Raw genomic sequence first — 24,216 nt, 5'->3', positions numbered from 1 at the left:
GATTTCTCACTTTATGTGAGAAAAATAGAGAAAGGTATTATGTTGCTTGTCATTTATGTTGATGATTTGATTATCACAGGTGATAGTGATGAAGATATCCTTCATGTGAAAATGCTATTGAAGCAGAAGTTTGAAATGAAGGATTTGGGAGAGCTGCGTTATTACTTGGACATTGAGGTGATTAGATCACCAAGTGGGATACGGCTCTTGCAGAGGCAGTATGGATTGAACATGCTGTCCAAATATGGGATGACAGGCTGTAAGCCTATTTCAGTTCCTTTGGAGCAGAATGTGAAGCTGAGCGCAGATGCAGGTGAGCTTCTGGAAGACCCTACTATGTACAGACGCATAGTAGGAAGTTTGATTTATATGACTATTACCAGCCCAGATTTGAGCTATGATGTTGGATTGGTAAGTCAGTTTATGCAGGCTCCAAGGAAACCACATTTGGATGCGGCTAGACGCATACTCAGGTATGTGAAGTCCACATTGCAGTATGGACTATTTTATGAGACTGGGGTTCAGATACAGTTGCATGGATACACTGATGCTGATTGGGCTGGTAGTATTTCTAATAAATGATCTACCAGTGGATATGTGTTCTCTTTTGGGAGTGCTGCAGTCACTTGGAGCAGCAAGAAACAGCCTACAGTTGCCTTGTTGAGCGCACAGAGGCTAAGTACAGGGGTGCAACAATGGCTACATGTGAGGTAGCTTGGTTGCATAAGCTACTTTATGATATGCATCACCCTACAGATGGGCCAGTTGTCATTTATTGTGACAACATGAGTAGTATACACTTGGCAAATAACCCAGTATATCATGCTAGAACAAAGCACATTGAGGTGCATTATCACTATGTGCGGGAGAGGGTTTTACTAGGTCTTATTGATCTAGTTTATGTCAGCACAGAGGATCAGGTAGCTGACATATTCACGAAGGCATTGGGCGCAGAGAAGCTGCGCAAATTCAGAGACCTGCTTGGTATGCAGGAATTGGGATTGAGCTCGAGGGGGAGTGTTGAGATATAGAGCTCCACTCGTGATATGCCAGGGTGACCGTTGTGCATTTATGTCACCGACTTGTTAGTTGCAGATGCGGTTGGTACACCGCCCATGAATAATAGCTAGATGACAGCTATCCTTATCTACTCTAGTTCGTGGTTCAGTTAGTATGCCACCTTAGTTAGTTGAGTTTGGTTCGAGACCCATATATAGGGTTCTTCTATTTCTTTGTACTAGAGTTCTTTTGGCTTACACAACTAAGAAGAGGAAAACTGTTTTCAGCCTCCACCTGTGTGTGTATTCCCCCATTGTGCAAGCAAGAAAACTACAAGTGAGACTCCTTCCTTCTCTCCCACAATCTTGACAAACGCTTGGAGCTTGATTATTTATGCGAGGAAGACGTATAGCCAAAACCCAAGGTGCCATGTATCAAGAAGGTCAATGGGACTCTAATGAGGATGTTCACAACTGATTAAATCAAGTTTAACATACATGCCATTAGAAACTATGAGCTCACAATGCAAAAAGTAGTTCAAGGCAATGTGGGTACACACATATGGCATCATGGCCATGGGGCATTTATGGCTTTGGATCTTAAGATATCAAGCCCTTGAAATTTTAAATTGACTAAATTCCACACTTGCAATATGATTATTCTTTTATAACGTGGATTTCTATTGAACACATATTTCCATAGACTAATTAGTGATTTGATTAAAGATATCAAGGCGTATGTTAATATTCAATCATATGCAACTTGAGATCATTAATCAAAATGGCAAGTGGTAGAAAACTTTCATTTTCTCCTAAGGATGATAAAGTTTAAATCTCACTAACTATTGGGACAATAGAGAGAGTTGCAAGCACATGTTGAATGACAAACTACAAAAAATGACAACTTAATCATTCCAAGTACTAGTGCCTCTTGTTTTACATTTTCATTGAGGATTATTTTGTATAGCACAAGTGTTATTAGAGTTAAGGTTCCAATCAATTTCCATTCCATAAGGTCAATAACTCTATCCTTCACCCATGAGTGTAAGGGCCTTAAACTCTAGCATATCATTAAAGATGATTTCTATGTAGGCAAATATGCCTTGTTCATATCCTAAATGTAGGCAACACATGTCACTAAATGTGATTTTTATGTTTTCTATGTAGGCAAGGATGTCAAGTTCATAGCCTAAATGTCAGTTAGCAAAGGAGATGAATAGCATTTAATGACATGGGTGTTCATTAGGACAAAGATGATGATGATGACATGGGTGGCTAAAGTGAACACCGAGTAGACATGTGGGTTGGTGTTTTGGCTTGAAAGACTTTATAATAAGTGGATCATGTCGTGTTTGCACCATCAACATGTGGATTGCACATAATACAAGTTGGCAATAAGTTTTGAATTAGCTACTCCATATCTATATTGATGTTAGTTGATGAATCTAATTGTTGCCACATCGTCAAGCTAGTTTGTTAATATGCCACCACCCCATCTCATGCACCAATAAAAACTCGTTCTATAGCCCTTTTTGTCCATTGATATTTGTGATATTTATAAGCTATTCCATCGATGTTCATGGCATGGCCCATTTAAGAGCATGTTGAGACGATGACTCAACATCAAGAGTCTCATATGTTCCATCGTAGGTAGACTATGTGCTCAACTAGAAGATTGTAAACATGAGATAGCTAGTGCTCGATTGATAGAGGCATGTGCTTGATTGATGGGTGCACATGTCTACCTAGTTATGAAGCCTTAACCACCTTAATAAAACAAGAAAAACAACAACTTATCTATTGCCTATAAGCCAACGAGAGGAAGGGGAGTTCTCATACTTGTGCAAGTGTAATCAACCCCTATCAAAACTCGTCAATGAAAATGGCTCTTTCCTCCCTAACAATGATGATGGAGGTGATTGATCTCTCCCTCCTCCATCACACTTCCTTTTCTTCTCCTCAACGCCTCTAAGACTCTTGCAAACCCATCAAGCATCAAACTACACAATGCAATAGGTAAGTAGGTGAGCTCACTACTCTCAAATCTAGACTTGCATTTTTCTTTCTTGGATAGGGTGGAGAGTGTATGATTGGATTAGGAAAGGAGTATAAGGAATTTGGAGCTTCAGAGCTCATCATTTCATCTCTAGACTACAACACTATGAGTTTAATCACCATATATCTTCTCATTTGATTCAAGAGGTCTAATCGACAGTAGATTATATTCTTAATTAGGCTAAGCTTACAATATCATCATGGTGAGAAATATTTCATGGTGTGAGAGGCTATGACAAAGAGCAGTGAGTATTCAAGAAAGTATGATTGATATGCTTATATTTGTCTAGATTTGGCAAGCATGGGTTTGTGACCTACACACACACACACACTCTGTGTGTGTGTGTGTGTGTGTGTGTGTGTGTGTGTGTGTGTGTGTGTGTGTGTGTGTGTGTGTGTGTGTGTGTGTGTGTGTGTGTGTGTGTGTGTGTGTGTGTGTGTGTGTGTGTGTGTGTGTGTGTGTGTGTGTGTGTGTGTGTGTGTGTGTGTGTGTGTGTGTGTGTGTGTGTGTGTGTGTGTGTGTGTGTGTGTGTGTGTGTGTGTGTGTGTGTGTGTGTGTGTGTGTGTGTGTGCCCTCCATCTCACTCCCTCCTTCTCCCTCTCCCACATGAGTCTTATTTAACAATAGAATGGTGGAGACAAAGCTACAAGGTCAACTCTAGGGCTAACTTTTTTTGCAATAAGTTGTAGAGGAAGTGGGTGCATGCAATGCATGTAGGTGTCGTTCGGGTGACAATAAGACTCCATTGACCCTTTTTTATTATTCTTGGAAGAATGACTTTCTTGATCAATGACAATGTCAAGTTGGCAGAAATTAGTATGCATCTATCTTATGTGCTAGTATTCTACTAAGTGAAGCAAATGTTTTTGCCTCTACACTACCCACATGTTTAATTATTGTCTCTATCAACCAACTCCCAAGCTATCATTCAATGAAACACTATAGGTAGAACCCCTATAAATTTGATGTAGATAGATTTTTAAAAATCATGAGTCTATGCATCAAACCTCTAGGTCCACATCGAAGCATCAAATCCCATGTAGTAGGAGGCTATCACCATGTTGTCCCACTTCTAAATGGCAAACTACCACCCATGGAAATGGCCCTAGCTATTTGATGTCAAGAATAGTTAAAATGAGTCATGCATGATGTAAAGTAGACACTATAAAGCTTGCTTAGAATCAAGTGTAAAAGGATAGACTAAGGCAAGATGTGTGTGGTAACATGTGTAAAAATTTAGAATTTGCAAGATAAAGGGCATCAAGGACAAAGATGATTGAGGCTCCACACATGAAGGCTAGGAGAAAAACAGTTCAAATGAATGCTAAGAGTTACTGTGTCTGGTATTTCAAATTGCTATCACTGGTATTCGATTTGGTTATTGTGGATTACTATTAGGCGTTAATATTATCGTTGGTACTTGGACTAGTGTTTGTATCTACTTCCCTAGTTTGAAAGCTTGGATTGCTTGCCAGTTTTCACATCATAGCCAATGTAGGTGGCAATGACAATACCATACAGATAGTGGATACTAAGCATGATATGATAAATTTCCCTATATGGAAGTTTAGGAGGAAGAGTGGATATGGGGATCTAGTTGGTAGTGGTAAGGTGGAGCCTAAACTACCTAAAAGGAGTTATATTGTTGAACAACTAAGGAATCACAAAACCTAGACTAAAAGGGCATGTACAATGCTTCACTAGTTTCTAGATGCATTTCATATTCTATGGTTATGCACATTATTGATTGTAAATCTCCAAAAGATGCTTGAGATATTCCTATGAGGTTGCATGGGACCACTACTAGTACAAGGAAAATACAACATAAGTAAGAAATTGGTGCGTTTTCAATGTCTAGGCCTTGAATATAAGTTCTTTGATACATTTATCATTGTGGTATAAGAGTTACATTATTTTGATGAAAATTTGTGCATTACATAGTTACTCGATTGGGTCTAGTGACTCCAAGAACAAGGTTCCAATTACAGGTACTTTGTCGCATGACAAACTTTATGCCTAGTGTTCAAGTATCGTAGATGGAGGATGCTCAAGGGTAAATGGTTATGCCTTGATCAAGACATGCATCAAAGTGCAACTATGGATGTTACTATCATTTGTGAGGGCCGCGAGCCCCAAGTGTTGCAAATGGAGGATGATTGGACCTTGAGTATAATGCGCTAGGAATTTACAATATTAATGCCGAATCCACTTGTTAGCTTCTATTTTAAACTAGATGGTAGGAAAATTCGAAGCCGAGCTGAGGATATTGTTACCAACAAAAAGTGTGTGGCTCCACATATTTTAGAAATTGTAGAGTCTTCCTAAAAATTCCAACACCACAAGTTGTAATGTCCAACACTGTAAATTTTTGGATTTTTTTTGCCAATAGAATATTGTCACTTATAAACTTGCAACATTTAAAAATTATGGTATTTATGCAAAATCATACACTTGTTATACACTTTCCACATCAACACATTTACATATGTATGTAAACTTAACAAAGATGTAAGTAAAGCCATAACTAAATATCGTATGCGAACAACCCTTAATGGTTTAAAACTTAAGGTTTTTAAGGTAGAACAAGTTTAGTTCTTGTTTCATTATTTCATTTCACACTTTCTCTCTTCATCTCTTTATATCCACCACATCCCTCCTACCTGCTATGATGGATGCTCGCGCACACTTTGATGAGTGGATCCACGAGACTCTCTTTACCAACCAGGGTGACAAGATATTCCAGGTTTTCTCTAAGAACTTCAACCTTGAAAGCGTGCCCTCATCGCTGGATCCCCCCCTTCAGGTTTTGGAAGACTTTGTGAGAACCATTGCTACATGCACATACTTCATTGAGGGATCCGACATGACTTGGGTGCCTTTGGAACAGCTCATGGTATTTCAGGCAGGGAAGAATCACCAAAAAGTGGTGAATAGGTGTTTGGCCCATGTGGATCCTTCGCATAGAGTATGCACTGTTCCCATAGGAAGTGCACCAGGTGCATCACCTTTGGATCTCGTGGAGTGTGATTGCGCATTGGCAATTTACCTCCTTGCATTGGATACATCCCTAGAGGAGGAGAGCAATGAAGATACAACTCCACAGGTTGTTTCTATATTACATACACGGGAGAAAAACCGATTGAAGAGCTCATAAATGTTGAAGAGGAACATTGAGTTGACAGAGCAAGGGTTGTCTCTCATGGTGCCATCTTCTTCAGAACAGCCACAAGTCGACAAACCCAACCTTGCCTCCTTGACACCCATTGAAGTAGATGGTGTACAATACTTGCTTCTATTAGATGTATTGCAATACTTGGAAATGAAGGAAGAAGAGTTGTTTTCTATCCTAGTCAGGGATTTAATGGAAGACCTGATCGATTATGATTACATGGATGTGCATCCAACAATGACAGAGATTGGAAGATATGATGGCACAAGCTTAGATACTGTGAGTGCAATCATAGTAGCATAGGAGCATATTACTGATGCCAGGAGGCATATTCCACGGTGGATTCCGTGAGGTTTTACGGTGGATTCCGTAAACTTAGATGACCAGGGCTCATACGCAAAGAGGATTCTTTGTGCGAGAAGTTGATGGGGACGCCTGTCCTTTTCGGGCGTTTCATTAATTTAGTGTGTACATGGGTGATTCCATAGCGGGTGATTCCGCAAAATGCATATTAAATTAATAAGCGTTTATGAGTTTAGAGTGCGCACTCGTAATAAATTAAGGTTAGGATTTATTTCTAACCAGTTGATTTATTTATGTAGCTGAAGACTGCTAGGTATTCACTTTTGTCGGTTTAATTGTGTTATTTTACTAACGATTGTGAATGCTTCAGTTGATGTGTAGAGATAGCAGCAGTGGCAGAGGAAAGCATTGGAGTCTAGCGGGTTTTCGATCTTTGGACTATATTTTGATAGGCGCCACGCCTATATTTTGTTATGACTATAGAGACATCGATTATTTATTATTATTTTGTATGCGCTTATGCGCCTGGATATGTTATTTCTATTTGGACATTGAGATTGGGCGTGCCAGACTCTATGGGCACCGTCCATTAGCTTTATTTTCCTATTTTTGGTAGAAAGCAAACTCAAAAGCTAAAAGCTTGTCATATTTTTGTAATTGGGCTATTTTTGAGCATAAAGATTGGAAATATACATTAAATACATGCTTTGTGAAGCGCTCACACAAGGCATGGGGGAGATTGAACCCAATTTGTCTCTTGTCTCATGTCGTGCTTGCTTTTACATGGGTTTTTGTGCTAAAAAGTAGAGTACTTTGTTCTTGGGGACCTTTCGGGGATTCACCACGTGAGCTATCTGCGTCCGATCTGCGCACCAGTGGTATCAGAGCGGAGCAGAGATCAAGGGCTTCCAATCGCTACCAATCCCGGGCGAAGGCGGAGCTCCAGGAATAAACGGCCTCTACAGTCAATCTCGTCACGAACCGTCGATACAAGCAGACTTCTGGCGATCAAGAACCCCTATTTCCACTGTCAGATCGCGAAGGACCAGGCTCTGTCGGCGGAGGACCACTCATCAATTCTCTTCATCAAGTCGTTGCAAACAGAGATAAGATCTTTCATAATCAAGTTTGTTATTACCTTAAAGCTTAGTCTTAAGCTTAAGAAGCTTTATAAGCTTCAAATCGTCAAAACGACTGGCAAGAGAAGGCTCCGAAAAATCCGCGTGGAGAAAAACGGCCCCCCCCCCCTTCACAAAAAAACGGCGGCCTGTTCTTCTTCATTAATCCCCCTAAATCATTAAGTTAAAGCTTAAACCACTAAGCTTCCTTCAAGTCATACAATCCTCTGCAAGTCACACTGGCCAAACAAAGTCAGTAACTCCGGGTCCTGCACATCAGAAGTCAAGTTTCGTAAGTCGACTCTAATCAAGTACTGCAAGTTCTGCAAGTCGGCCCAAGTCCAGCAAGTCAACAACCCTGCAAGTCTGTTAAGTCTGCAACTCTGCAAGTCAGACTCAATCAGAACTGACTAACGCTTAAACTCATAGAAGACTTGTTCGTATGCAAAAACTCTGAACTGGAAAGTTGTTCGCAGCAAGCTGTTTTACCTATCTACAAGTTCGTTGAAGTACTTTCAGCAAACGGAGACAGAAATATTTCAGAATTTCTGAAAATTGAAGAAGAAAATACCCAAAAATACATAGCCTTGTAACCCCAAATTTGAGCTACGCTCATCCCGCTAACTGATTTTGAGTGAGAAAGGTTTGTTGAGTTTTACAGGATGACTACCCCACATATGGATGATCCTATGGCTGAAGACGATCTACCCGAGCCTACCATGGAACAAAAGCTGGATCTTATAATGCTACAATTGGACGAAGAGCGAAGAGCTAGGCAAGCCTTGCAAGCGCAATTGACAAAGCTACAAGGAGCATCCACTGATAAAGAAGAACCTCAAGCTGAAGATTTGATTCGCCGTACCATCGACGCCACTCTTGAAGCACAAACCATTCGCAAGGAATCCAAGATAAGTAAACGAAGTTTCAAGTTTCGCACTTTCAATGGCATAAGAGAAGGAAAGACTGTTTTATCATTCATTAGCCAGTTTGATGATTATTTCCATGAGGAAACCTATCCTGAGAAAGATAAAATCAAGTGTGTTACTAATCATCTGATAGATAGAGCATCACTTTGGTGGACTGTAGTCCGCAAGAGCATAGAATGTCCTGCTACGTGGGAAGATTTCAAGAAGAAGTTCATGCAAAATTTTCTACCACCGCAATTTCATGAGAAGGCTATCAAGCAATGGGATTTACTTCAACAGCGCGATCGTGAGCCTATTCCACAGTACACAGAGCGTTTTTGGAATGCACTCTTACAGCTACGCATGCTTGAAGACGTACCAGAGACGACCCATAAGCGGAAGTACATGTCTGGACTTCTTGGACATTACTACGCTGAGGTGAATATGTTTAAGCCTGCTACCCTTGAAGATGCCATCTCCTTAGCTCACGACACTGAAGATAAGTTACGTGGAAGAGATCGACGACCACAGCCATTCCAAGCAAACGGTAATTATGGATCTAAACAATTCAATTCCAATTTCAGAAGGTTTAATCCAGGTCGTTTCTCATCACCATCTTTTCGCAAGAATTGGCCTAAACCACCTGCATTGCCATCCACTGTCAATCCAAATCCTAAGCCTATCCAACAAGCAAATCCAAATATACCCAGACTCCCAGCCATTGCAAATAATGTGACCAAAGCCAAGCCCATCGTATGCTACAAGTGTCACCAGCCAGGGCAACTCGCAGCAAATTGTCATTCAAAGAAGCCATCAGCATATATCAACTACCTTGGAGCTATGGACGAAGAAGAGCATGAGAATATGCCGGATTTCACTGAAGAAGAAGATGATCCTACTACTACTTCCGACACTTTACCAGGTATGCCTACTTCACATTCATTGTTGACTATGAAATGTATGGTGCATGGAAAAGAAAGAATTATATTGCATGATGACGGTAGTACGCATGACTTTATTTCAGCAAAATTAGTAAAGGAATTGAAATTGCATACAGTACCTACGCACTATCGCATAAAAGCTGCATTTTTAGGTACTAGGTACAATGGCACACAAGAAGTTCAAGATTTAGAAATTCAAATTGGTCCATATATTGAAAGAAGAAATTTCTTAGTTGTCCCATTACAGTCTAGTGACATTATTCTAGGAATGCCATGGAGACACCAACATAATCCCAATATAGATTATTCCACACACACAATGAATATTAATTTTCAAGGAAAATCTATTACATTATTTGGTATGCATGCATCTCATATGTTTCCACTGCTTTCGCATACTCAAGCAAAACGTGCACTACGCAAGAACACTAAATCATATCTCATTTGGGTGAATGAATTACACGCAAAAGAAAATCATATGCACCCTAGGCATAAGGAATTTCTTGCATATTTTAAGGATTGTTTTGCAGAAGACCTACCACCAGGTTTACCTCCATCACGTCCAGAAGACCATAAGATTGATCTAATACCTGGCACACAACCACCTTGCAAAGCCCCATATAGGCACAATCAAATAGAGCAAAAAGAAATCCAGAGTCAAGTTGAAGAATTACTAAATAGAGGTTTAATTCGACCTAGCAGTTCTCCATTCGGTGCACCTGTACTCCTAGTCAAGAAAAAGAATAATACTTATCGTATGTGTATTGACTACCGAGCATTAAACAAGATCACTGTAAAGAATAGGTATCCTATACCTAGAGTTGATGACCTTATGGACAAACTGCAAGGATCTTCTATATTTAGTAAAATTGACCTTAAATCTGGATATCATCAGGTGAGGCTAGATAGATCCGACATATTTAAGACTGCATTCAGGACACAATTTGGCCATTACGAATTCTTAGTCATGCCATTCGGATTAACTAATGCACCTGCTACTTTCAGTAGAATGATGAACCGTATTTTTCTAAAATATCAATATTGTGTGATTATTTTCTTTGATGATATTTTAGTGTTCAGTCAAAGTGAAAAAGAACATTATGAGCATTTATCATTAGTTTTTCAATTACTAAAAGAAAATCAATTGTTTGCAAATCCTGACAAGAGTGAATTCTTTAAGACAGAAATAGAATATCTAGGTCATATTGTATCAAAAGAAGGAATTAAAGTTGATCCTAAGAAAATTGATGCAATATTGCATTGGCCTATTCCTAAAAATGTACATGAATTACGCTCATTCCTTGGTCTTGCTAGTTTCTATAGGAAGTTTGTACGTAATTTTTCATTACTTGCTTTACCACTGACCAAACTTCTTAAGAAAGGCATTGTTTATCAATGGACTGAAAACTAGCAGAAATCCTTTGATTTACTCAAACATGCATTGACCAATGCCCCTGTTCTACAATTGCCTGACTTTAACAGACCATTCTTTCTAGTTGTGACCGATGCTAGCGGATCAGGAATAGGAGCCGTGCTAATGCAAGACAACCATCCAATAGCATATTCTAGTTCTAAACTGAAACCCTCTGAGCTTAAATATTCCACTTATGACAAGGAACTCTTAGCAGTTGTCCAAGCATTAAAACAATGGAAGCATTATTTAATGGGTTCAGAATTCATGATAAAGACCGACCAGCAAAGCATTAGACATCTACTTAGCCAACCCCAAATTTCTGACCGTCATATCAAATGGGCTTCATTCATTCAAAGTTTCCATCCTATCATTCAATACCAACCTGGAAAAGAAAATGTAGTTGCTGATGCATTGAGTAGAAGACCTGCAATTCATAACATTTCTATCATATCTTTTGATTCTTTGATTGCTATGAAAGACACATATCACCAGGATATTACTTTTCATTCTGATTGGCAAAAATTAGTTCAAAATAATTTCATTCCTATTGATTCATTGTCATATAATGATGGATTCATGTTCTTTGAAAAGAGACTGTGTGTTACTATTCCATTCCGATCTTTTGTTTTGAATGAAATTCATTGTCCCCCATATCAAGGTCATAGAGGTATCATTTCTACATTACGCATGTTAACTGAAGATTTTTATTGGCCGCATATGGATGCAGATGTATCTAATTTTGTTTCTGAATGTCTGATTTGTCAAAGAATTAAAAGACATCATGGTAAACAGTATGGGTTATTAATGCCTTTATCTATTCCATCTAAACCTTGGGAACATATATCTATGGATTTCATTACTGGTTTACCAAATACTAAATCTAACCATGACATGATTTGGACAATTGTAGATAGATTTAGTAAGCAAGCATATTTCATTGCATGTAAGAAAACTTTAACAGCATCACAAGCAGCACAGTTATTTTTGAAAACTGTCTTTACTAACCATGGATTGCCGAAAGTGATTATTTCAGATAGAGATTCTAGATTTTGTAATAACTTTTGGATTACACTGTTTGCAAATCTAGGCACAAAGATTGATTTCTCATCTGCATTTCATCCAGAAACAAATGGACAAACAAAAGCCACAAATAGCACCATTCTAGATCTTTTACGTGCATACACTATCTCTAAACCTCAGACATGGGATACTCATTTACATTTATTACAGTTTGCATATAACAATACACCGCACACATCTACAAAGAAAGCACCTTTTGAAGTTATTTATGGATATAGATTATCTACACCTGTTGCATCTTTGTCTAATAGAATACAAAGTGCCGATGATATTGCTGTTATGCATAATACTATTTTTGATGAGGTCAAGGATATGATTGCTAAAGCCCAACAATCATATACCAAACAAGCCAACAAGAAAAGACAAGCCATGAATTTCAAAGTTGATGATTATGTTTGGCTTAGAATAGAAAAGCGTAGACTGCAAAGTGTAGATAGACATCCAGTTGTCAAATTAGCCCCTAGATTCTACGGACCATTTAGAATCATTCACAAGATTAATGACAATGCATTCAAGTTAGAACTGCCATCCCATTGGAAAATTCATAATACATTTCATATTAGTTTATTGAGACCATTTAGAGGACAATTACCTATCCACCCTGTCTATGAAAACCCACCTTTACTAGAAGAAGAGACTGAAATACTTGAACCAGAAGCCATTATAGACACTGACTACATGACCACTAGAACTGGCCGAAGGTATTCTAGATATCTAGTGAAATTTAAGAACCATCTTGTAGAGGAAGCACAATGGATGCACGCTAGAGACCTAAATGCTTTCTCCACTCTGTTAGCTCCACATTGAGCTAATAGCAATTGAGGTCAATTGCTATCCCACCCCGGGGGTATGATGCCAGGAGGCATATTCCACGGTGGATTCCGTGAGGTTTTACGGTGGATTCCGTAAACTTAGATGACCGGGGCTCATACGCAAAGAGGATTCTTTGTGCGAGAAGTTGATGGGGACGCCTGTCCTTTTCGGGCGTTTCATTAATTTAGTGTGTACATGGGTGATTCCATAGCGGGTGATTCCGCAAAATGCATATTAAATTAATAAGCGTTTATGAGTTTAGAGTGCGCACTCGTAATAAATTAAGGTTAGGATTTATTTCTAACCAGTTGATTTATTTATGTAGCTGAAGACTGCTAGGTATTCACTTTTGTCGGTTTAATTGTGTTATTTTACTAACGATTGTGAATGCTTCAGTTGATGTGTAGAGATAGCAGCAGTGGCGGAGGAAAGCATTGGAGTCTAGCGGGTTTTCGATCTTTGGACTATATTTTGATAGGCGCCACGCCTATATTTTGTTATGACTATAGAGACATCGATTATTTATTATTATTTTGTATGCGCTTATGCGCCTGGATATGTTATTTCTATTTGGACATTGAGATTGGGCGTGCCAGACTCTATGGGCACCGTCCATTAGCTTTATTTTCCTATTTTTGGTAGAAAGCAAACTCAAAAGCTAAAAGCTTGTCATATTTTTGTAATTGGGCTATTTTTGAGCATAAAGATTGGAAATATACATTAAATACATGCTTTGTGAAGCGCTCACACAAGGCATGGGGGAGATTGAACCCAATTTGTCTCTTGTCTCATGTCGTGCTTGCTTTTACATGGGTTTTTGTGCTAAAAAGTAGAGTACTTTGTTCTTGGGGACCTTTCGGGGATTCACCACGTGAGCTATCTGCGTCCGATCTGCGCACCAATTACCTCGATTGAAGAAGATTACCTTGTGCCCGATGCTGAATTTGAAGCACTATAGCATGATTTGTTCGGACCAAGGCCCCAGCTTCCTACCAAGGAGTTTGCAGATCCCTCTGCCCAAAGAGGTGCCTCCCTGACACACGAGGAAATGAAGATACAAGATGATCTGGAGAAGGTGAGATTTCTAACTACCATATATTTTTATGTAATGAAACTTGATGATAGGGTGCTCAGGTCCCCGGAGTCCACCGGTGAAATCTTGGCCAAAAATGATGCCTACAACTGCCCTGTCTGAAGTCTAGTGTCTGGGGCCACTTTTTGTCTTGGCCAAGGCCAAAAATGATGCATGCAACTGTCCTGTCCGAAGTCTGGCGTCTGGGGCCACTTTCTGCCCTACAACTGCCCTGTCTGAAGTCTAGCGTCTGGGGCCACTTTTTGTCTTGGCCAAGGCAAAAAATGATGCATGCATCTGCCCTGTCCGAAGTCTGGCGTCTGGGGCCACTTTCTGGGTAGAAAGTGGCCCCAGACGCCAGACTTCGAACATGGCATCATTTTTTGCCAAGATTTCACCGGTGGACTCCAGGGGACTTGACGCACCCTACCATCAAGTTTCATTGCTTTCTGATAACTCTATGTTAGTGGCTAAATATATTGTTTGATTTGACTTTGTCATTCAGGACATACTGTATATAGATGAATTTGCATCAAGGCAAGGAGCTCGACATGCGGATCGACGCAAGGATTCAGCTCTTAAGGAGTATATCAGTAACCTTGTTGTAGATTTGGTGGTCTTCCATAAGAAGTGCTCACCAGGAGGGCAAGAAATAATCATGAAAATTCGAGCTTTGATCAAGTTTGGACCTTTTTGAGCAATACCTGTGACATCTAGCTTGGAGAAGGTGGTGCTAATCAAGCAGTCAAAGCTTCTTTACTTGTTTGACCAAACACATGGTGGAGCAATGTATGTGCTTGCGACATTAGGTGACCTCGCTAAAGTGTCAGATCCGCTTCTCCTGGAGAAAGAGTTGAAGGGGGAGCGCATCATTTTTCAAGCAAAGAAGGAACTTATATTTTCATCGGAAGTTGGCCCCTCCTCTCCACCGATGAAAAAGCCAAGGAACAACTGAGAGTTCTTGTTGGCTATCAGCTTTTTGTATCTACCATCACTAACAGTCATCACATGTATTTTTCTTGATGAATATAAGATACTTTACTTTGTCCCTACAAATAAATATTTATTAAATAAATGTGTGGTTCGTATAAGTGTGACAATAATGTGTGGTATGTGAATGACACATTCGCATACGTTAACATAATTCAACGCATAGTACTGCACTTGCGATTGTGTAAGTGTGATGATAATGTGTGGTACGTGAATGACGCATCCGCATATATTAACATAATTCAACGCGTAGTACTGTACTTGCAATTGTGCATAAGCAATAACATAACTTGTATCCATACGTATTACTACTTTTGCCAACAATTTTCTAGTAAGTGGGACAATGGTAATAGGCATAGATGTTCTCCTAAAGGAAGAAGAGGGAACATAGATGATCTCCTAAAAAGGAAGAGAAAACAAAAAATTTGGTGATCAAAATCGTTATCATAGTTGGAACAATTAGGGCTACCACAATTAGATATATAAATGCTCTTTAGAGTAAATGGGACATCCTATGAAATCTTATTTGGATTGAGTGATGTAAGGGTTAAGCTCTTCTCTTTTCTATTTATCCAATAAGTATACTCATAAACATTAATCATATTTATTTTCCTTCTTTTCCATTCGACTGACACAACTAAGATACTACCATCCAAGGAGTCAAATAGCGTAGGATTTTGATGTTTGACTACTACAATGCATCTTGGATGACTTCATCTTTGCTTTTAAACAAAATGCCCTAAATTTTGAGAAAATCTACTTTTTGAATGTAGCTTGTGCTCAGAAAGGGGAATAAAGCTTCTAAGCATTGCTCAAGAGAGAAACTTTCAAACAATTTTGGTTTTAGATGTTCTCCATCATGTTAGCCATTGGGATTTGTGTGGGCATTGCTCAAGAGAGCAACTTTGAAACAATTTTGGTTTTAGATGTTCTCCATCATGTTAGCCATTTGGATTTGTGTGGACTGAAATCTAGTGCAATCTTATTTGATTGCATGAAATTATTTCATTTTCCCTTTCTTCCTTTGAGATTTACACCTTCCTCAAAAATTTAAACATTTGGGTGTTTAATTGTGATGTTAGCGAGCACCCTCAATTTATCTTAACTTCATAAGTTGCCATCATTGTCCATCACATTTTTGACAAGCTAACATCTTGGATTAGTCTAAGTAGTACTTGCAACCCAGTCACCTCCCTAAGATAAAGGCTTTCTTAGTTTGATAGCTTTCACCCAAATGATAGCTTGATCGTGCTTCTATTATTGAGTTTCAGTATTGTGCGACTAGTGCATTCCTACAACTAATGCCCCTGATTCGTTAACAAGAACTTGAATCATGGAAGCGAGATCTGTAGTAAAGAATAGAATTTACAAATCCAAATTAACCTTTCAAGTGAATATTTCTTTTTCTTGCCCTGTTTTGTTTCTGAATTCCTTCACAATGTTTCCACTACCACCTAGGGGTTTTCTTTTAAATCTTGTTGTGGGGGTTGGTCCTACCTTGCTCTTGAGGCTTCATATAGGAAACGGATTGTCCATGAATCCTTAGAGGTTTATTATGATCCCTTTTCTCATCTTACTACGCTTGGAGATTGCAATATGTTCTCTCCTACACTCTCTACTTCCATGCTATTGATGCCCATACTTCATCTTTCCTTCTCTTTGTTTTTCCCACCCTCAAGAATAGCTTTCCCATAGTCCATGTTTAAGGAAGGGACTCGATTATCAATACAACTTTCAAATGTTCGAAAGTTCATCCATGTTAAAACTTGATTGCCTTCATTGTTGAAAGTAGAAAACCTTCTCTTCAAAAGTTTTGAGGTTCATTCTTTTGATGCACATGAAAACTTGATTTTATGTGAGAATGCTAGCCATGGCAAAAGGAAAAATAGGCTTTAATTGATAGCTTTAGCCATAAGAGGCTCGATGACTATGTAATGAGATGCTCAAAGTGTGCTCATATGATCCCTTTGTTTTGCAATGTGTGGGGACATGTTTCAAAGAATAGAGTGATCAACTCTGATAGTCTTTAAAAAATACTTTCATAAACTCTTCGCATGTCTAACAAAAAATAGAGGAGTGGCCAAATCTATTGAAAAGAGTAACTCAACAAGTACAAACATGATCAATGTTGTTCATCTAAGCTTCTCCTCTCATACTTTGACAAATAACTTGTGTATGTAAGGAGTTGCACATGAGTATAGGTCTAGCTCCCTTTGCATTTTATAGGTTTAGATCACTCACTTTCCCCCTTTGGCTTATGTAGGTTTAGGTCACTAGCTCTAAAGGAGCTCTCAAGTGTGATGTGATGTGACAAGCAAAAGGTTGTCTAAATCTCATCTTATGTTTAGACCCCCTCGTCTTTGTTTTGGTGCAACCAAGCTCTTATAGCATATATAAAAAGCTAACCTATGGTTGAACAACCAAGTACACAAAGAACTATTCACATTGAAACTAGTCTTCAAGCACAATAACATACTAGAATGTTATTTTTCATTTATTAACTTGATCACTATGGCTTTATTTGGCCTTGATTGTATATTATTCATTAAAAGTTGTGTGTGTAGTTATTCTTAGCACTATCATAAGGTAATCAAATAAAAGATGATTTTTGTATTTGTTTCTTTTTACATGTCGTGTGGAATTTATTTGAGCATGAAGGGCTAGATGTGGAATTGTTACCCCTTTCTTAATGGGTTTTCAACCACCTTACAATATATTTCACTAGATTTATTTGCAAAGAGCATAATGTGTGCATACCTCTTAGACGAAAGTATGCTAAACATTTTCTACGTCTAAGTGCATATTAATGAAAGTTACAAATGCGCCATGCTAGAACTAGTATCAGAAACAAATTCCATGGTCAAAGCACCTAAAAATTATATTATAGGAGGTTTCACGTAAATACTTGGCACTGCCCAACAAAGGATGGCGCATTTCCCTCCCTATGATCTTTGCATCTAAAGCTAATTAGCAACTAATTTCCATGGTGAAAATTTTGGTCAACATTGAAATAGAAAATGAAATTCGTGGGATGGACAAATTGCCACTTGATGGGAAATAACCCTCCTTAGAGATAGCTTTGTCAAATTTGACTTCTATTCTCTATTTTAAATTTCCCTTTATCCCATCGTTCTGAGTTGAAGTTTTGCTGATATGTGAGCTCACACTTTGAAAAGATGCATGGAGAATCATTCAAACTATTGACTAGCATCTATGGTTAGTCAAATTTTGTACTCTGAATTTTGGATTGGCATTTCTCTGCAAGGATTTAAAGGTAAGTGGCACAAGAAACAAAGTTGATCTCTTCATCCTTATTTTGTTATTATGTATATTCCTTTGTCATATGATTTAGTGAAAGCCAAGAGTTGGGTCACTAGAAAAAACACATTGATTCCATGGTAAATTCAACAACGCATCTCTCTCTCTCTCTCTCTCTCTCTCTCTCTCTCTCTCTCTCTCTCTCTCTCTCTCTCTCTCTCTCTCTCTCTCTCTCTCTCTCTCTCTCTCTCTCTCTCTCTCTCTCTCTCTCTCTCTCAAAACTATTTAAAAGAGATGCTATTCAAATTCCCTACCAAAGTTTGGTGTATGAATGAGTTAAGGATGTCACAATCAATGCTCAAATTCCACATCTTCATATATGAATTAAAGTTAACATGCACGTATTTTATTGAGATTCGCATTCCCCCATACAGATTTCTTTTCCCAAACACAAGAACTTGATTTCTTTTATTGAAATCAAAATAAATCAAAATTCATAATGACACGCCCTTGAAGTTAAAAGAAAAAGAAAAGAAGTGGTTAAATTTCACAAGGGCATGCCTCTAAAGTTCTAAGGAAAAGAAAAGAAACAAGTTTGTCCTTGTATAACAAGTGTACTAAAACTAAATCAAACACTAGGCTTACCTACATAATACAAACCCTTAATATTCACTCATAGACAACAAAGTATAAAACATCCCAAAAAGTGCCTTAATTAAGTCTCCCAAATACAAAATATCTACATGCTAAACATTTTTAATGTAGTTGTAGTGATTATGATTAATAAGATTATATGTACAAAAATTATATTGAAAAAATGCTATCATATTTGTAGGTCATTCCACCAAATCACCATCATACTTGCCATGAAGTTTCAACTTCACTATCACTTGATCACAACAGACATGATCCCTTAGAATTGATGTTGTTCTCTTTCCTCCTCAACCTTCCATACACTCCAATTCTTCAATTATAATTCTCAACTTGGATTTCGATTCAAGCAAATTGTCATATGCTTTATCAATGCTTACAATTTTGGTCACACAAAGTTGGTTATTCCTACCCACCTCACCTAACATCACTTGATTGAAGCTACAAATTCCCCATTAATACATAAAGATTGAGTTAACCACATGGACATTTGGAACAACTTCACAGAAATTGAATTTTGAGCTCACACAAAAGGACAAGGTTACCAAACATTTTTGATGGGGATGGCCAAACAATATGAATTTTATCAATGAATTTATGGAATATCAAGCCAAACTACTTTTTGCTTTAACTAAAGAGCCAAAGAAGAGGATAGCCAATTATTAGCACATTTTCCCCCAAGACAAGGTTGCATCCCAAACGCACTTAAGGTTTCATATTGTCATAGTAACACATGATTCAAGGAGACAAATACAATTATGACCTATCAAGCTAGCATTACTCAATAAATTTGAAAGCATGTGAACTTTGTCTTTAGTGACTTTATTAGTGAGAACGGTTTACCTTTCTAAAATCTGTTGTTTTAACCCTATGCATATTTCCTAATAATCTTGTAGGTTGTGGTTTTATCAAGTTTTTTATTGTCATGTGTACTAATATGTCACTAGGGTTCTCTCTCTCTCTCTCTCTCTCTCTCTCTCTCTCTCTCTCTCTCTCTCTCTCTCTCTCTCTCTCTCTCTCTCTCTCTCTCTCTCTCTCTCTCTCTCTCTCTCTCTCTCTCTCTCTCTCTCTCTCTCTCTCTCTCTCTCTCTCAAATGTTTGATGAATTTAAATATATTAGAAAGGTCTCTATCTCTCTCTATTTATGAAGCTGTCCCGCCACTTACAAAAGCCAACTGTCGTTCATTATTGTGCCATTAGGCTTCACCTAGATCCTCTTGGGCTCCAACTAGTTTGCTTCTCTTGCTATTCCTACCACACTTGCTATTTTTGCAATGTTGGCTATTCTTGGTTGCACTCTTACTCTTGCTAGGCTTGTTGTTGTCAGTTGTTAATTGTACCTTCTACTCATTCAACAATTGTTGCTTGCTCCTCCTACACTCACTGCCACACTCTACTCGTGGCCCGTTGTTTGACATGCATAAGAGAGATAGACACAAAGAGAGAGAGATAGTTCAAATAGATCATCTTTACATCCATCTTCTATTGGGGAAGAGACAAAAATGCTTGTTCATGTGTAGCTACTACACCCTTTGCCTAAAGTGGGCTAACTTGTGGGGAGGAGGGAGGGAGGGACAAAGAGAGAGGGGGGGAATAGATATGTCAAAAGGAAAAAGATGGGTTTGAAATTTGAATTTTAGTTTGGGGAGGCTTGAAGACTATGTAGAGGTTTGAGATCAATGTGGAGGTTTCGGGATCACCAAAGGCACAACTAAAATAATGTAGTATAGACATAGTCCACTGCACCACTAGACTTCACCTCAATCCACCTGTGCTCCACCTAGCTTGCTTCTCTCACTATTCCTACCACAATTTCTAGTTTTCCAATGTTGACTACTCCTTCCTACTCTCGTAATCTTGCTAGGCTTGTTGGTACCAACTATTGGATGCTCCTACTACTCATTCAATGACTATTGCTTGCTCCTCTTATGCAAACAGCTACACTCTCTACTCATGGCTCTTTGCTTGATCTACACAAAAAGAGAGAGAGGAGCGGGGCCCGGGGGGGGGGGGGGGGGGGGTGGGGGGGGTTCAAATAGATTATCCTCACATCCAAGGGAAGAGATAATGATGCTTGCTCATGTGTAGCTACTACACCCTTTGCCTAGAGCAGTTGCATGTTGGGGCTAACTTGTGGGGAGGAGGGAGGGAGGGAGAAAGGGGGGTTAGATATGACAGAAGGGAAAAAGATGGATTTGAAATTCAACTTTTTAGTTTGGGGAGGCTTGGAGACTATGTAGAGGTTCAAGATCAATGTGGAGGTTTGGGGATCACCAAAGGCACAACTAAAATAATATAGTATAGATATAGATGTGTGTGTGTGTGTGTGTGTGTGTGTGTGTGTGTGTGTGTGTGTGTGTGTGTGTGTGTGTGTGTGTGTGTGTGTGTGTGTGTGTGTGTGTGTGTGTGTGTGTGTGTGTGTGTGTGTGTGTGTGTGTGTGTGTGTGTGTGTGTGTGTGTGTGTGTGTGTGTGTGTGTGTGTGTGTGCGCGCGCGCACGCGCAAGTGCGTGTGCGCATGCGTGTGTGTGTGTGTGCGCACGCGCAAGTGTGTGTGCGCATGTGCGCGTGCGTGCATGTGTGTGCACGTGCGTGTGTGCACGTGCGTGCGTGTGTGCGTGTGCACGCGCGCGTGCGTGTGTGCGTGCGTGCACACATGCATACACACATAGGTACAAAGAAAACAATCCAACTTTCACCACCATGAACCATTTTGGTTGGATACTATGTTGGGCAAATGTAAAAACACACATACTCATGTGCATGCACATGTACAAACACACACACACACACACACAATTTCTAGTTGATGTAGTACAGAATACCTCTCAATGACATGTGTTGGCATTGGCATTATCAAGATTTTCTCTATGTCCTCTCAATGACATGTGTTGGCATTGGCATTATCAAGATTTTCTCTATGTCCTCTCAACAAATATGCACAACACAATTTTTTCTTTACAATAAGGACATGACCATCAACGAGCTTGAGATGACACCTCCAACTTGATGTGGACATGCACCCATGCTTGCACAAGTACAAGAAAGATGTTACTCCAACTTTGTGGGTGTGTATCTACATGTCTCTTGCCCACTTATGACATTGTCAAAAATTTTATTAAGAAATAAAGGAAGCCTTTTGCATATGTTGTCAATACTTTAGGTTTTGTGTAGAGTTTAGATGGATGTGCATGCAAAGCAAGTCGCTTGTTTTATATGCTTGTGTAAGATGTCAAATCATGTGTCCAAATGCAATGCCACAAGGGCTAACATCTTGGGAAATGATGAAGATCTTGATTTCACAAAGTGGTCATATGATGAGACCTTGCATAAGTGGCCGCCTCAAAGCAAATTGTAAAAAATGTGTCTTTATGCAGGATTGATCTACCCATAAGAGGGATACTTTCTTTAGTGAGAATGTAGATTTGTGGGCAAAAGGTGGTTGTGTAAGGCCTTATATGAAGGGGGGACCAGGGTTATTTGATTAAGTTTTGGAAAAGCCTTAGTAATAAGGTTGAATGAAGAAATTGGGTTGATTGTATTGCATGGCATCATGAGAGATCTTCCAACAAAGCGAGATGCATCCCATTGCAAGGAAAACAAGATGTGGGCAACCTCAGCTATCTAGTAATGCCAAAGATATAGACTTTGATGAATCTTTTGTTGACCTATACACATTTCTTGTTAAACCCTTGGCAAATCATGAGAGAGCAAATGAATGTAGTAAAGTTGAAGGAAATCTATCAATTGAGCATTTTGATACAAGAAGAGGAGGTGGCATGGGCCGACAGGCTACTACCATGACATTTCATAGCTTCATCTTCATTCATCTCTTTTCATTTGATAGTCTAAGCTAATTAATAGAAGGCTTAAGGCTTAATGATTTGCTTTCATGAAACTCAAACGCTTGTTCCCACGAGCCACTACTACCTTTAAACTTTTCATTTACCTACCCTTCAAAGACAAAACATGATCTTGCAAAGATGCACTTCCTTGAAGATATCATGCAAAGACAAAGGCATTGACTTGAGACTTATTGGATGCAAAGGCTTGTAACAAGGTGTAAAGCTAGAGTTCTACCTGGTTCTTGGTGTTGTTTGAAATATGTGTTTTAGCTTCTCACTTGTTTCTTTTGAAGTTATGATAGAAGAAGGTGTTGGAGTATCAAAGATAAATGCAAAAGAGGCTTGTCATATTACCACCATACGAACTTGTAAACTAATCGTGTGACCCCTTATGGATTTGTTGTATGTGGTATATGTGTTATTATGGGTGGAGAGCATCCATCTAAAAAACAATCATTTTGATCTTTTATATTATCTTTTATATGTGGTATGTGTGTTATTATGGGTGGAGAGCATCCATCTGAAAAACAATCATTTTGATATTTTATATGAGTTAGCCTCTCAAATTTTGAGAGGATTGTCCTATTGCATACCTCTACCAACATTGTAATCCTTTCCAACTTTCTTGAGGCCATCATTGACATCCTACTCTATTTAGAAATTGCTTAAGTTGTATCATTCTTCATGACACTATCCCAAAACTACTTAAGTTGTATCATTGTTCATGACACTATATTTAGCTTTGTCATTATCACCTACAGTTGTAGCTATAATCACGTGAGGTTGCCCTTGTATTGAGGTTATATCAATGTCATTCTTAGATATGTGGACATTCATCTTAGAACTATCAACTTGTGTGGAGAGTGTGAGGATTCTAAATGAACTACTTGATGTTGTATATGGTGTCGAGGTGGTAACGGAAGAGGATTTTGCCCTCAAAATGGTATTTGTGTTGTGTTGTTATATTGTAAATGGGTTTTCTACTCCTTTGCCTTGAAACAAACCATGAAGGAAAAGAAGCCTTGTAATGTAGGGCTTTAGTCTCTTGTAAAGAAAGTGAAGTTTATATAGTGTTTTGGGCTTGGATTTTTGTGCCTATACTTTTCCTAATATAGTTGTGTGGCTATAGGGGTACAAGTTTCTTATCTCTATTGACTCGTGATAACATATTGTTCCTCTCTCTCTCTCTCTCTCTCTCTCTCTCTCTCTCTCTCTCTCTCTCTCTCTCTCTCTCTCTCTCTCTCTCTCTCTCTCTCTCTCTCTCTCTCTCTCTCTCTCTCTCTCTCTCTCTCTCTCTCTCCACACACACACACATACATACATACATACATACATACATGCATGCATGCATGCATGCATGCATACATACGTGTGTGTGTGTGTGCTCCAAAAGTTGCACAAATGTAGACTTTTCGGTCTCCCCCGATCCCCATAGATATAGACAAAAATGTTCGCAATTATCATTTGTAAAGAGTGATTGCAAAAAAGCCCTGATCACATTAAGCATAAGTGGATCTCCTCTTGTCAAACTAAGTAGAAACTTTTTGTGTGTTTCAAAGAAGGGTGTACACAAATCTAGCTTTATCCTCCCTCGATGGAATAACC

The sequence above is a fragment of the Lygodium microphyllum genome, chromosome 24, assembly GCF_053477565.2.
Source record: "Lygodium microphyllum isolate KBCC chromosome 24, Lygodium_microphyllum_v1.1.10, whole genome shotgun sequence".
NCBI classification, from domain to species: Eukaryota; Viridiplantae; Streptophyta; class Polypodiopsida; order Schizaeales; family Lygodiaceae; genus Lygodium; species Lygodium microphyllum.
Note: the sequence above shows the minus strand (reverse complement) of the source record.